At 40.8% G+C, this 10,642-nt stretch overlaps 1 long non-coding RNA gene across 1 annotated transcript; it reads right to left on the bottom strand.

Moving 5' to 3' along the window:
- Nucleotides 1–7,506: 7,506 nt before the first annotated feature.
- On the bottom strand, nucleotides 7,507–8,035 carry LOC107717906 (uncharacterized). The gene is made up of 3 exons (XR_001637355.1): nucleotides 8,019–8,035; nucleotides 7,832–7,897; nucleotides 7,507–7,745 (listed from the first exon to the last, which is right to left on the bottom strand). It is a non-coding gene; the product is annotated as an uncharacterized LOC107717906 (long non-coding RNA).
- Nucleotides 8,036–10,642: the final 2,607 nt, after the last annotated feature.

The raw sequence follows: 10,642 nt of genomic DNA, 5'->3' as shown, positions 1-10,642 counted from the left end.
TCTGTCTCTCTCTCTCTGTCTCTCTCTCTCTCTCTCTCTCTGATGAGAGGTTTGGGCGTCTGAGGGTTCTCACGTGGAGAGGGTGACTGTTGCGTTTTTTCTGTCTATTTCTATTTCTAGTTTTTTCTGGTTTCTAAAACAACAATTGTTTTGAATGTAAAGAAGAACATAGTTTTTGTGTGAGATACTGGTTTAGGGTTTAGATTTGTTTGGGATCAGGATGGCGTCCCTCTCCGCGGGGGTAGCGCCACCTGTTTCCCTTCGTCACGGCGTCAGGTGTGTTCCTGCGGCTGCGGCCGGTGTGACTGTGGAGGATGTGCTGATGGCTGTCGGAGAGGAGATCGGGTACGAGAATATTTCATCGGCTTCTCGTATGAATAAAGCTGTGGTGGTGTTTGTTAAGGAAGAGGCTCAAGTAAACCGCCTGATAACCAATGGTATTGTGGTAAGTGGAGAATTTGTTGTTGTTTCACCACTTGTTGCTCCAACAACTAAAGTTACTGTATCTAACGTGCCTCCGTTTATTTCGAATGATGAAATTGAGCGAGGACTTTCACGTTATGGAAAGTTTGCTAGCGCGATAAAAATGCTACCACTCGGCTGTAAAAACAAAGCGTTAAAACATGTGATGTCTTTCAGAAGACAGGTGTTCATGTTTTTGGAAGAACCAAATTTAGATGTGTCTTTTAGAGTGTTACACGAAGGAAAGGCATATATGATTTATGCTAACACTGGAAGCATGAAATGCTATGAATGCGGGGATGTTGGTCACAAGAGGCTAGCATGCCCACATAAAGCTGGGATTAGTGGGGAGAACGCCGAGCCGAGTATTGCGGCCGTCATAGCGAATGCATCAGAGGACGGTTTGGCCCCAGTTGTGGAGGAGAGGGACGCTCAAATTGTTGAACAGGCTGAAAGCGTTACTGATAATGGCCAAAATGGGAAAGTTGTTGCTGAAGCAGAAGAAAGTGAAAATAATGTAATGAACGATGATGTGAGTAATCAGGTAGGCATATATGGTGAAGTGGCTAGTGCTAATATTGATACATTAAATGGTGAAGAAAGATGTGATGCGGAGATGAAAGATGATGATACGCTTTCTGAGATTTCTGATATGGGATCACAGATAGTGGGAGATGTGTATACTATACAAGAGATAGATGACTTCCTTGATAGGACTTTTGGTAAGACTGTTGATGTTAGGGATTTTTTTCCTGACGATGAGAAATTTATTGCGTCAGTGTTGTTGTTGCAAAGAACGGTCAGCTATGAGGTTTTGGATAAGAAGAAGAGATTTCGATTGAAGAAGATGGTAACAAAAATACGAAAAGATAAACTTGTTCTTCAAAGACATCAAAATGACTAAATATCACGTGGTGGCTTTTATACTTTGCTGTTTTTCCTGTCTCTATCCATTTCTATACTCTTACATGGATGTTTTGAGGGTGGGCTCTCTAAATATTAATGGGGGAAGGGACAGGGGTAAATTAGCAATGGTTTCAGAATTCCTTAGAATTAAAAAGATTAATGTTTCTTTTTTACAAGAGACACATACTAATAAGGATAATGAAATTGAATGGGGTATGTGGTGGGATGGCAAGTTTGTTTTGAGCCATGGGACACATAATAGTGCAGGAATAGCTATTTTATTTTCTGCAAACATGAATGTTAACATTTTTAAGGTGGAAAATATTGTTGAAGGTAGATTGTTACTAGCGCAGATTGAGTATGAGGGAACTATGTTTGTGTTTGTTAATGTCTATGCCGGTCCAGAGAGTCCAGAGAGGCAGGATCTTTTTATGAAGTTAAGAAATGCCATCCAGAAGTATGATGATATTGTAATTGGTTTTTATGAAGTTAAGAAATGCCATCCAGAAGTATGATGATAGTGTGTGTCTTGTAATTGGAGGAGATTGGAATTGCACAACAGATTTTACAGTGGACAGAAATGGGGAAGAGCCTCATAATCAATCAAGTGTCACATTGTTAAAAGTTATGCAAGAATTTCAATTATTGGACGTGTGGAGAACAAGAAATATAGGTACAAGGCAATATACATGGTTGAAAGTGTGTGACAATAGAGTTTGTGGTGCAAGATTGGATCGGTTTTATATGAAAAACAATAGAAACAATAGAATAATTGATGCATGCATTTCACCAAATGGTTTTTCTGACCATCACATGATTATAAATGTAAATTGGAAGATGAAGAAGCATTTATTTGAGAATCTTTGTCAATGATGGGATGTGGGAAAGGCTTTTGGAAAAAAAGATTTAGTCAATCAACCATGGTTAAAACAACAGTAAATATTTTGTGAAAGGACAGTGAGTTGTTGGAAAAAAATCTTGTAACTAATAATAAAGATGTACATTGTGATGTGTTAAAGAAGAAAAAACAAGAACTGAACTCTTTTTTACAAGAGCAGGCAAAAGGAGCATTGATAAGGGCAAGCTTTTGCTCTATCAAAGACATTCCAAGTGCTTTCTTTTTTAATCTTGAAAGAAAATGTGTTAATCAAAAACAAATGTACCATCTTCGTCATCAGAATGGATCAGTGACATCAAATCCAGTTGAAATGAGAAAGTTAACAAGAGATTTTTATCAACATTTAAACAGTGCTAAGAGCTGTGATGCTGAAAGTGTTGATGACTTGCTTAAAGAATTACCTCAGCTTGAGGATGAACAAATAAAGGAACTAGACACTTTAATTACTTTTAAAGAACTTACAGAAGCAATGTATCAGTTACATATTGGCCGTTCTCCAGGAATTGATGGACTACCTGTAGATTTTTATCAACAATTCTGGGATATAATAGGACAAGATTTTTATGAAGTGTTACTAGACTGCATTAGAAGCGAAACTCTTCCCATAAGCTGTCGTCGAGCAGTCTTGTCTCTGCTTCCAAAGAAAGGGGACTTGGGACTTCTTAAGAACTGGAGACCAGTATCTTTGCTATGTGCTGATTATAAAATATTTTCCAAATGTTTATCAAATAGACTTAAAAACTGTTTAGACATTTTGGTTCAAAATGATCAAACATATTGTATACCTGAAAGATCTATAATGGACAGTCTTTTTTTATTACGGGATATAATCAACATTAATAATTTTTATCATGTTAATTTTGGAGTTCTGTCACTTGATCAAGAAAAAGCATTTGATCGAGTTGATCATGAATATCTTTTTAATGTGTTAAAATATTTGGGGTTTGGTGACAGATTTATATCTTATATTCAGTTGTTGTATTGTAATGTTTCTGTTATGGTTAAAGCAGGTGGTGGATTAAGTGAACCAATACCTGTGTCGAGAGGCATTAGGCAAGGATGTCCACTTTACAGGCAGTTATATAGTTTGGTTATTGAACCTTTGTTGTGCAGATTGAGGAAGAATCAATCTTCTTCAATCACACGCAGAGATACATTGAAGAGACAAAAAGTTTCTCATTGGCCCAAGTTTCTTGGATGAGAGGGGCTGGAAGTCCATTGAGGCACTTCAAGTGATGACGGGTTTAAAGTCCTTACGCCTTGTTTCAAAGCGTAAGTGGAGTTGTACAATTTGGAGTTGTAATTCCAAATTCAAATGATAATTTTAAATTGTTTTTATCAGTGTATGCTGACGATATAACAGTTTTTATTACAAGTCAAGAGGATATTACAACTTTAAATCAAACTATTGGAGTATATGAAAAAGCTTCTTCTTCTCGAGTTAATTGGTCTAAAAGTGAAGGGTTTATTATTGGTAGGTGGGAAGGTACTGGGTTTCCTCAACTCCCGGGTGGGTTACGGTGGAGACAGGACGGATTGAAAACATTAGGAGTTTTTTTGGGGAATGATCAATTTCAAAAGAAAAATTGGGAGGGTCTGCTAGAGAAGGTGTCTGCTAAATTGTCGAAATGGAAATGGCTATTGCCACAATTGTCCTATAGGGGGAGAGCTCTGGTTGTAAATAATCTTGCGGCTTCAATGTTGTGGCATAGGACTATAGCTATGGAGCCACTTGAGGAACTTGTTTCTAACATACAAAGGACTTTTGTAAAAAAAATTTTGAGTGGACAGCACTGGATCCGTGCAGCTGCACTTTATTTACCAGTTCAAGAGGGTGGTCAAGGTTTGGTGGATGTGAGGAGTAGGATCCGGGCCTTCGGATACATGCTGTACAGAGATTTTTTTACAACAAGGATGTGACATGGGCCAAAACGGCAAGCGCAATTTTGAAGCGGGCAGGAGGACTTGGACTTGATAAACACCTGTTTTTAATGAAATTACAGGAAGTAAGCCTGTCGGAGCTTCCACTTTTTTATAAGTCTATGCTACAGATATGGAGAACTGTTTTTAGAGTGGAGCGAGACATGAATGATTATGGACATTGGACTCCAGAGGAACCATTGTTCTTCAACCCAATGATCGAGACAAGACTGCTGTCCTCTGTGGGTGTGAGGAGATGTTTACTAAGGAATGGTGTTACGAAACTTGGACATCTCTTGGATGAGAGGGGCTGGAAGTCCATTGAGGCACTTCAAGTGATGACGGGTTTAAAGTCCTTACGCCTTGTTTCAAAGTTGAAGGAAGAAATTTGTAATGTATTACCAAGTGGTTGCAGAACTTGGATAGGATTAAAACAAACACAGGACATGAGAGATGGCCAAGTTGTTCCAGAAATAAAAATGTAACCTGTCATAGATGAGGAAGATGACGGTGAAGTTGTGGACTTGATTTTATTTTTTAAGACCCCTCAGTTAGGCATTTTTAAAGATGTGTCTAAGAAAGCAATGTATTGCACTTCAGTTAAAATCACACACAGAGATACATTGAAGAGACAAAAAGTTTCTCGATGGCCCAAACTGTTACAGCCAGACTTTCTCGTGCAGGACAGGTGGCGGGCCCTGTATAAACCCCCTGTAGAGAAGCGTACTGCTGATCTACAGTGGAGGATTATTCACGGGGCAATAGCTACAGACCGACATGTAGCACATCTGAACCCGGCAGTAGTTGGGGAATGTCGTTTTTGTGGGAAGCAGGAAGATCTAGAACATTTGTTTTTAAGGTGTAGCAGATTGCAAGACCTTTTTAATTTGCTTAAAGCTTGGTTTAGAAGATTTAGTGAGGAATTTTAATTGGCTGTGTTTATTGGGGGAATGAAATACATTTTCTCAATGAGGAGGAAAATCTGTTTATTGAATTAATAAATTAATTAATTTTATTGGAACAGCTAAACTAGCAATTTGGAAAACAAGAAAGAACAAAGGTTTATAACTTGCTACAATAGATCCTGAAATGATATTTAGACGATTGGTAGAGGGAAGACTGAAAATTGAATTTGCTTATTATAGACTTACAAATAATGTGGTGTTCTTTTGTGATGTATGGAGTATTAATGATGTACTATGTACAGTTCAAGATGATCAGCTTGTTGTGAATTTTTAAAGCATCGTTCTAACAGTACATGATATCTGTCCACACCTCATAGTCTGCCTTGATTTTTATTGAACGCATCTGTCTAAGAAGCAAGAGTCTGGAAATGACAAGTTTAACTTGTCACGTGACAAATCAGATCTTCAATTAATTTGGCCAAATCAGATCACTTAAAGCTGTTTACACCAAGAACAAGAAATATAATGGTAAATATTTTAGCATCCACACCAACAGACAATAATGGTCTTTTTACTGTTATACACGCTGCAGTTACAGAATGTTGTTGTCTGCTGTTTGTTGTTGTCAATGTTTTCATTGTTCATCATGTGATAAATTCTATTTGTTCCTGTCTTGCAGGTTCCTCTTCAGGAACTCGAGCTGCGTCGGAAAACGCTTCGGGAACGCCTTCTGTGACCACGCTCTGAATCACATGTGAAATCAGTCCAATAGCTGAGCGGGACGTCACGGGCGGGTGACGTCATGACCAGGAAGCTATAAAAGCACGTGCGGCGGAGCCGACGTCAGCTTTCTGTCATTCAGCGAAGCGCTCTGTGTGTGTCAGTCATATTTATTGTTGTCTGTCAATTGTGAAAAGGTTCATAAGCTCCAGCTATGTCTAAAGCTCACGCAAAGACAAAGCATTCAAAGGGCGAGAGCAAGCGTTACAGGTTGTGTGTTCCTCCCTGCCCACGTTACATCATGGGTGGGGATACACGGGTGAGGGCTCAATGCTCCACCTGTCTTCCTCCAAGGAGGTTGACGTGGAGGGCGTCGAAGAGGTTTCACCCCCTCAATCGCCCCAGTATAAGGAGCTAGTGGAGGTGCTTACTCGCGGGAGCGTGGCTATAAGGCGATGCCCCGGGTTGAACAGACGCTAGCTAGCTATCTGTCCCCAGGCATGGCATCATCCTTAAAGGCTCCAGCACTGCCCTCCAAGCCGCTGCGTACAACAGCAGCGCTGGTGGGCAAGGGGTACACGGCAGCAGGTCAGGCCGGTTCGTGTCTGCACACAATGTCGGTGTTACAGGCATACCAGGCAGACCTGCTTAAAGAGCTGGATGAGGGCGAGGAGCTTAACTCTGATAACATCGCGGAGTTATGAAGAACCGCTGATCTCTCTCTCCGCGCCACCAAGGAGACCGCCCGCCCCATTGGGCAGTCCATGGCAGCTATGGTGGCAGCAGAGAGGCATCTGTGGTTGACCCTGTCTGATATGAAAGAGAAAGACAGGGTCTTCCTCCTCGACGCCCCGCTTGCGCCTTCTGGCCTGTTCGGCGACGCCGTCAATTCCGTCGTCGACAGGGACCAGGAAGCTTGTAAACAGGCAGCGGCGTTTCAGCAGTTCCTCCCTCGCCACATCTCATCTCTGGAGGCTGCTTGGCGGGATCAGTCCCCACCGCGTACCAGCTCCTCATAGAGGGAGACTCAAAAACAGCCAGATCTGCGGACCATCCTTCAGGCTAAGAGGTCCTCGACCAAACGGTCCTGACTATTTGGGTGCAGGACTAGCGAGGGCAGGCCCTTCTGGGGAAGAGAGGTTCACACCGCATTACACGGTGCCTGTCTCCCCCCAGTGCCATCGGGAGATCGTTCTGCCAACCCTGCCGGTGTTGCAGGGTGCAGCAGTCTCCAGCGAGCATGTCTTTCAGTTACCGCCCGGCAACGTAGCAGCACTGAGAGCCTCGCAGCCTCTGCGGAGGTCCCCAGAGCAACTAGCCGTTCTGGGCACACCAGAGATCAGTCTCAAGAGACTGATTCCCTTCCAAATGTGTCTCAGTGGGTCCTGCACACTGTAGAGAGAGGCTACAGAATCCAGTTCGGTTCTCGTCCGCCTCGATTCAACGGGGTCACCCCCACTCTAGTAGGTCCCGAGCAGGCTCTGGTATTAGAACAAGAAGTAGTTACTCTCTTAAAGAAGGAGGCCATCGACGTGGTCCCTCCGCACGAGACAGACTCCGAGTTCTACAGCCGTTACTTCATTGTTACGAAGAAGGATGGGGGGTTTTGTAGATGTCCTGGAGGGACAAAACATGTATTTAGGGTGTGGTAAATCAATAAACAATATAGAGTATTTTTATTTATAATTGTTGCACTTGACTTACCATTGATTCTTGTTGGGAGGTTGTTGGAGGTATGGGCCAAAAGAATCCCTCCACAACTATCTTGCAGTTGTTCAGTTCTGAAGTTTACTTTTATGGGCTGTAACATCTGAGCTGTCACAGTAGAGCTGTTTGCGAATGCAGTCTTCACAGCTGATAACTGATGGGTTCAGGCAGCAGTGCAGCCCTTGGTAGCCACTGAATTGATATCTTCATCAACTGGCTTCATCTTCCTTTAAACAAACAGACAAAACAATAAGTCAACATTAACTCTAGAGCAATCGTGTTGGTGAATACAGGTGCAGGTGTCAGTACTCACCATATTCAGTCATTTTCTGCCCAAATTCCAAAGATGATGGCACAGCTGATTTGCTCATTCTAGGAGCTATAAACAGATGTATATGTGAAAAATGATAACTGCTGACTTGAAGTAACTATGCTGTCTTTTGAGAGATCAACATCAATGCTGTATCACACATTACTGCATTGCTTGAATACAAACATACCAGTGGAAATGTGCAACTTTTCAGCTCTCTGTCTTTCTGTTTGGGCACAAGAAGGCCATGTTCGTTCCTCATTCATCAGGACTGGTGAATGCAATCATACATGTGGTAATCACTGGTGGTGCGTTTTTGGTCTTCAGCTGTAAAACAAGAAAATATCTATTGACCCCTTGCTTAATTATTTACTGTTGTTTAATCATAAATTAAGCAGTTATAATAGTAAACTTCAAGCTAAAGTTCCCTGGCAACTCTCGCAGGCTCCTAAGTTCATCTGTATACATCAGATTCAGAGTCTGAGAAAAGGCCATCATGCAAACTCTCAGTTTCTACCTTACAACAGATTACAAAAAAATGTGTAAGTGAGTGATGGAGTAAAGGAATAAGATGAAGAGAAATAGGCAGAGAAAGAAAAAAAATGTGTGTGTAAGTGTAACAGAATGAAAGGAAAGCAGCATAAGAAAAAGCTGTATTCTTCAATAGCAAGCTATATTAATATAAATTATTTTAAATATGATTACATGCTGAAAGTATTGTTGTAAGCAGTTTAAAGGCCTCTTCATACCAAGGATGTCCACACCAGAGCTATTTAACATTTAAGGACACAGAGGAACAATATCGTTGGAATCTCTTTCAGAACAGATTTTTCCAGCAGATGAACAATAAAAACATTGACAACAACAAACAGCAGACAACAACATTCTGTAACTGCAGCGTGTATAACAGTAAACAGACCATTATTGTCTGTTGGTGTGGATGCTAAAATATTTACTATTATATTTCTTGTTCTTGGTGTAAACAGCTTTAAGTGATCTGATTTGGCCAAATTAACTGAAGATCTGATTTGTCACGTGACAAGTTAAACTTGCCATTTCCAGACTCTTGCTTCTTAGACAGATGCGTTCAATAAAAATCGAGGCAGACTATGAGGTGTGGACAGATATCATGTACTGTTAGAACGAGAAGAGACGGCGCCAATTTTTTAAGGTTAATAAAGAATACAATGGACTTAATATAAACTTCATGATACAAACACTCTGACTACTTACAATGGGCACAATCTGCATGAGAGTTGAGGCAACGGCCAATGACAGCAGGAGTAAAAGTCGTAGAATTTTGTATGAGTACGCTTGTACAATATCATATGCATTTGCTGACTTGGTAAATTGTATGAATTATTACTACTTCTACATGACACTTTGTTGAGTGTTTTTCCTGATGGGCTATGTAAACCAAAGTTAAAGAAGCATCAAATGCTGTGCAAATGTAACTGCAGTACAGTTCAGTCAAGGTGCTCAGACCAACACAGACGGACCATTGGAAGTGTTTTCCTTTGCAGCTTTTGGTCTTCTCCGTAAACACACAGTATGGCCAAATTCAAATCCCATGACAGGCCTTCCTTTGGTCTTCCCTTTCAGCTGAAACAAACAGAAATATATATATGTTGAGACAGTGTTATAAATTTTCTGTGACCAAAATATTTGAGAGGAAGGACTATAAGAAAAGATATGATCAACACATAATATAAGGATGTGTTCATTAAAGCAAATCAGTTATTACTAAAAGTGTTCAAGAAAACCTGTGAAGGGTTGAACCTTTGAAGGACGTGTTCAGCCTGCTTGGCAGCTTCTTCAAGATCAGCATTGGGAGCTTCGAGTTCAAGTTCCCTGTTAATTCCAGTAGCCGCTCACTGCAGAACAAAGATCCAGGGGGCAGGGTTGGATCCACATCTAGCGGGTGGAGATGGTAGGTTTAGGGGTGGAGATGGGTGGGTTTAGGGATCAGGGGGTGGAGACGGGTAGGTTTAGGTATATGTAAGGTGGGAGGAGTTGGATCTGGGTCCAACCACGCCCCCTGGATCGTGTGTTCTGCGGTGAGGACCATCTTGTTAATTCTAGCAGCTTTCTGAAAGAATTGGTCAAAATTTGATTCTGAGTTTTAAAAACATGCCATGATGAACCACAGAAAGAGAGGCTATGTGTAAATGAATTATGGATTACAGTTTGGAAAAATAGGAAAGGAAAAGCTGTGAGAGAGAGAGAGAGAGATTTAAAGAGCTGCTGGAGTATGTGATCTGACTTAACTACAAGACACAGAAAAAAATAAAGACTGAATTACAATTACTTCACAAAAAGTTATTAAAGGCATGGCAAACGTTGTGGTTACTGTGTTTTAAAAATAGTATACAGTAAAAACAGTTACTGTGGTAAAAACATGGTATGTGTTACTGAGGTAAACCCATAGTAAATATTGAAGTTATTGTGCTTTAACTACAAATACCAAAGTAAAACTTAGGTTACTGAGGTAAACCCATAGAAAATATTGAAGTTATTGTGCTTTAACTACAAATACCACAGTAAAACTACGGTTACTGTGGTAAACCCATAGTAAGGGTTGAGGTTATTGTGCTTTATAGGGGTGCTCCGATCAGGATTTTTGAGGCCGATCACTGATCGCCGATCACAGAAAGCAGTATCTGCCGATACCGATCTTTTTAAAGCCTTCTTTTTATCATTTATAACTATTTATAGTGATACTCCAATCAGGATTTTAAGACATTTATTCAGGCCTGAATTTCATTTTTGAAAATGGGAATTCCCCTCTTAGGTGACTCTTGTGAGAGGGGAAGC

Source organism: Sinocyclocheilus rhinocerous, unplaced genomic scaffold, assembly GCF_001515625.1.
Source record: "Sinocyclocheilus rhinocerous isolate Xijiao unplaced genomic scaffold, SAMN03320098_v1.1 scaffold1987, whole genome shotgun sequence".
Taxonomy (NCBI): domain Eukaryota; kingdom Metazoa; phylum Chordata; class Actinopteri; order Cypriniformes; family Cyprinidae; genus Sinocyclocheilus; species Sinocyclocheilus rhinocerous.
This window is presented reverse-complemented; position numbering and strand designations above follow the sequence as displayed.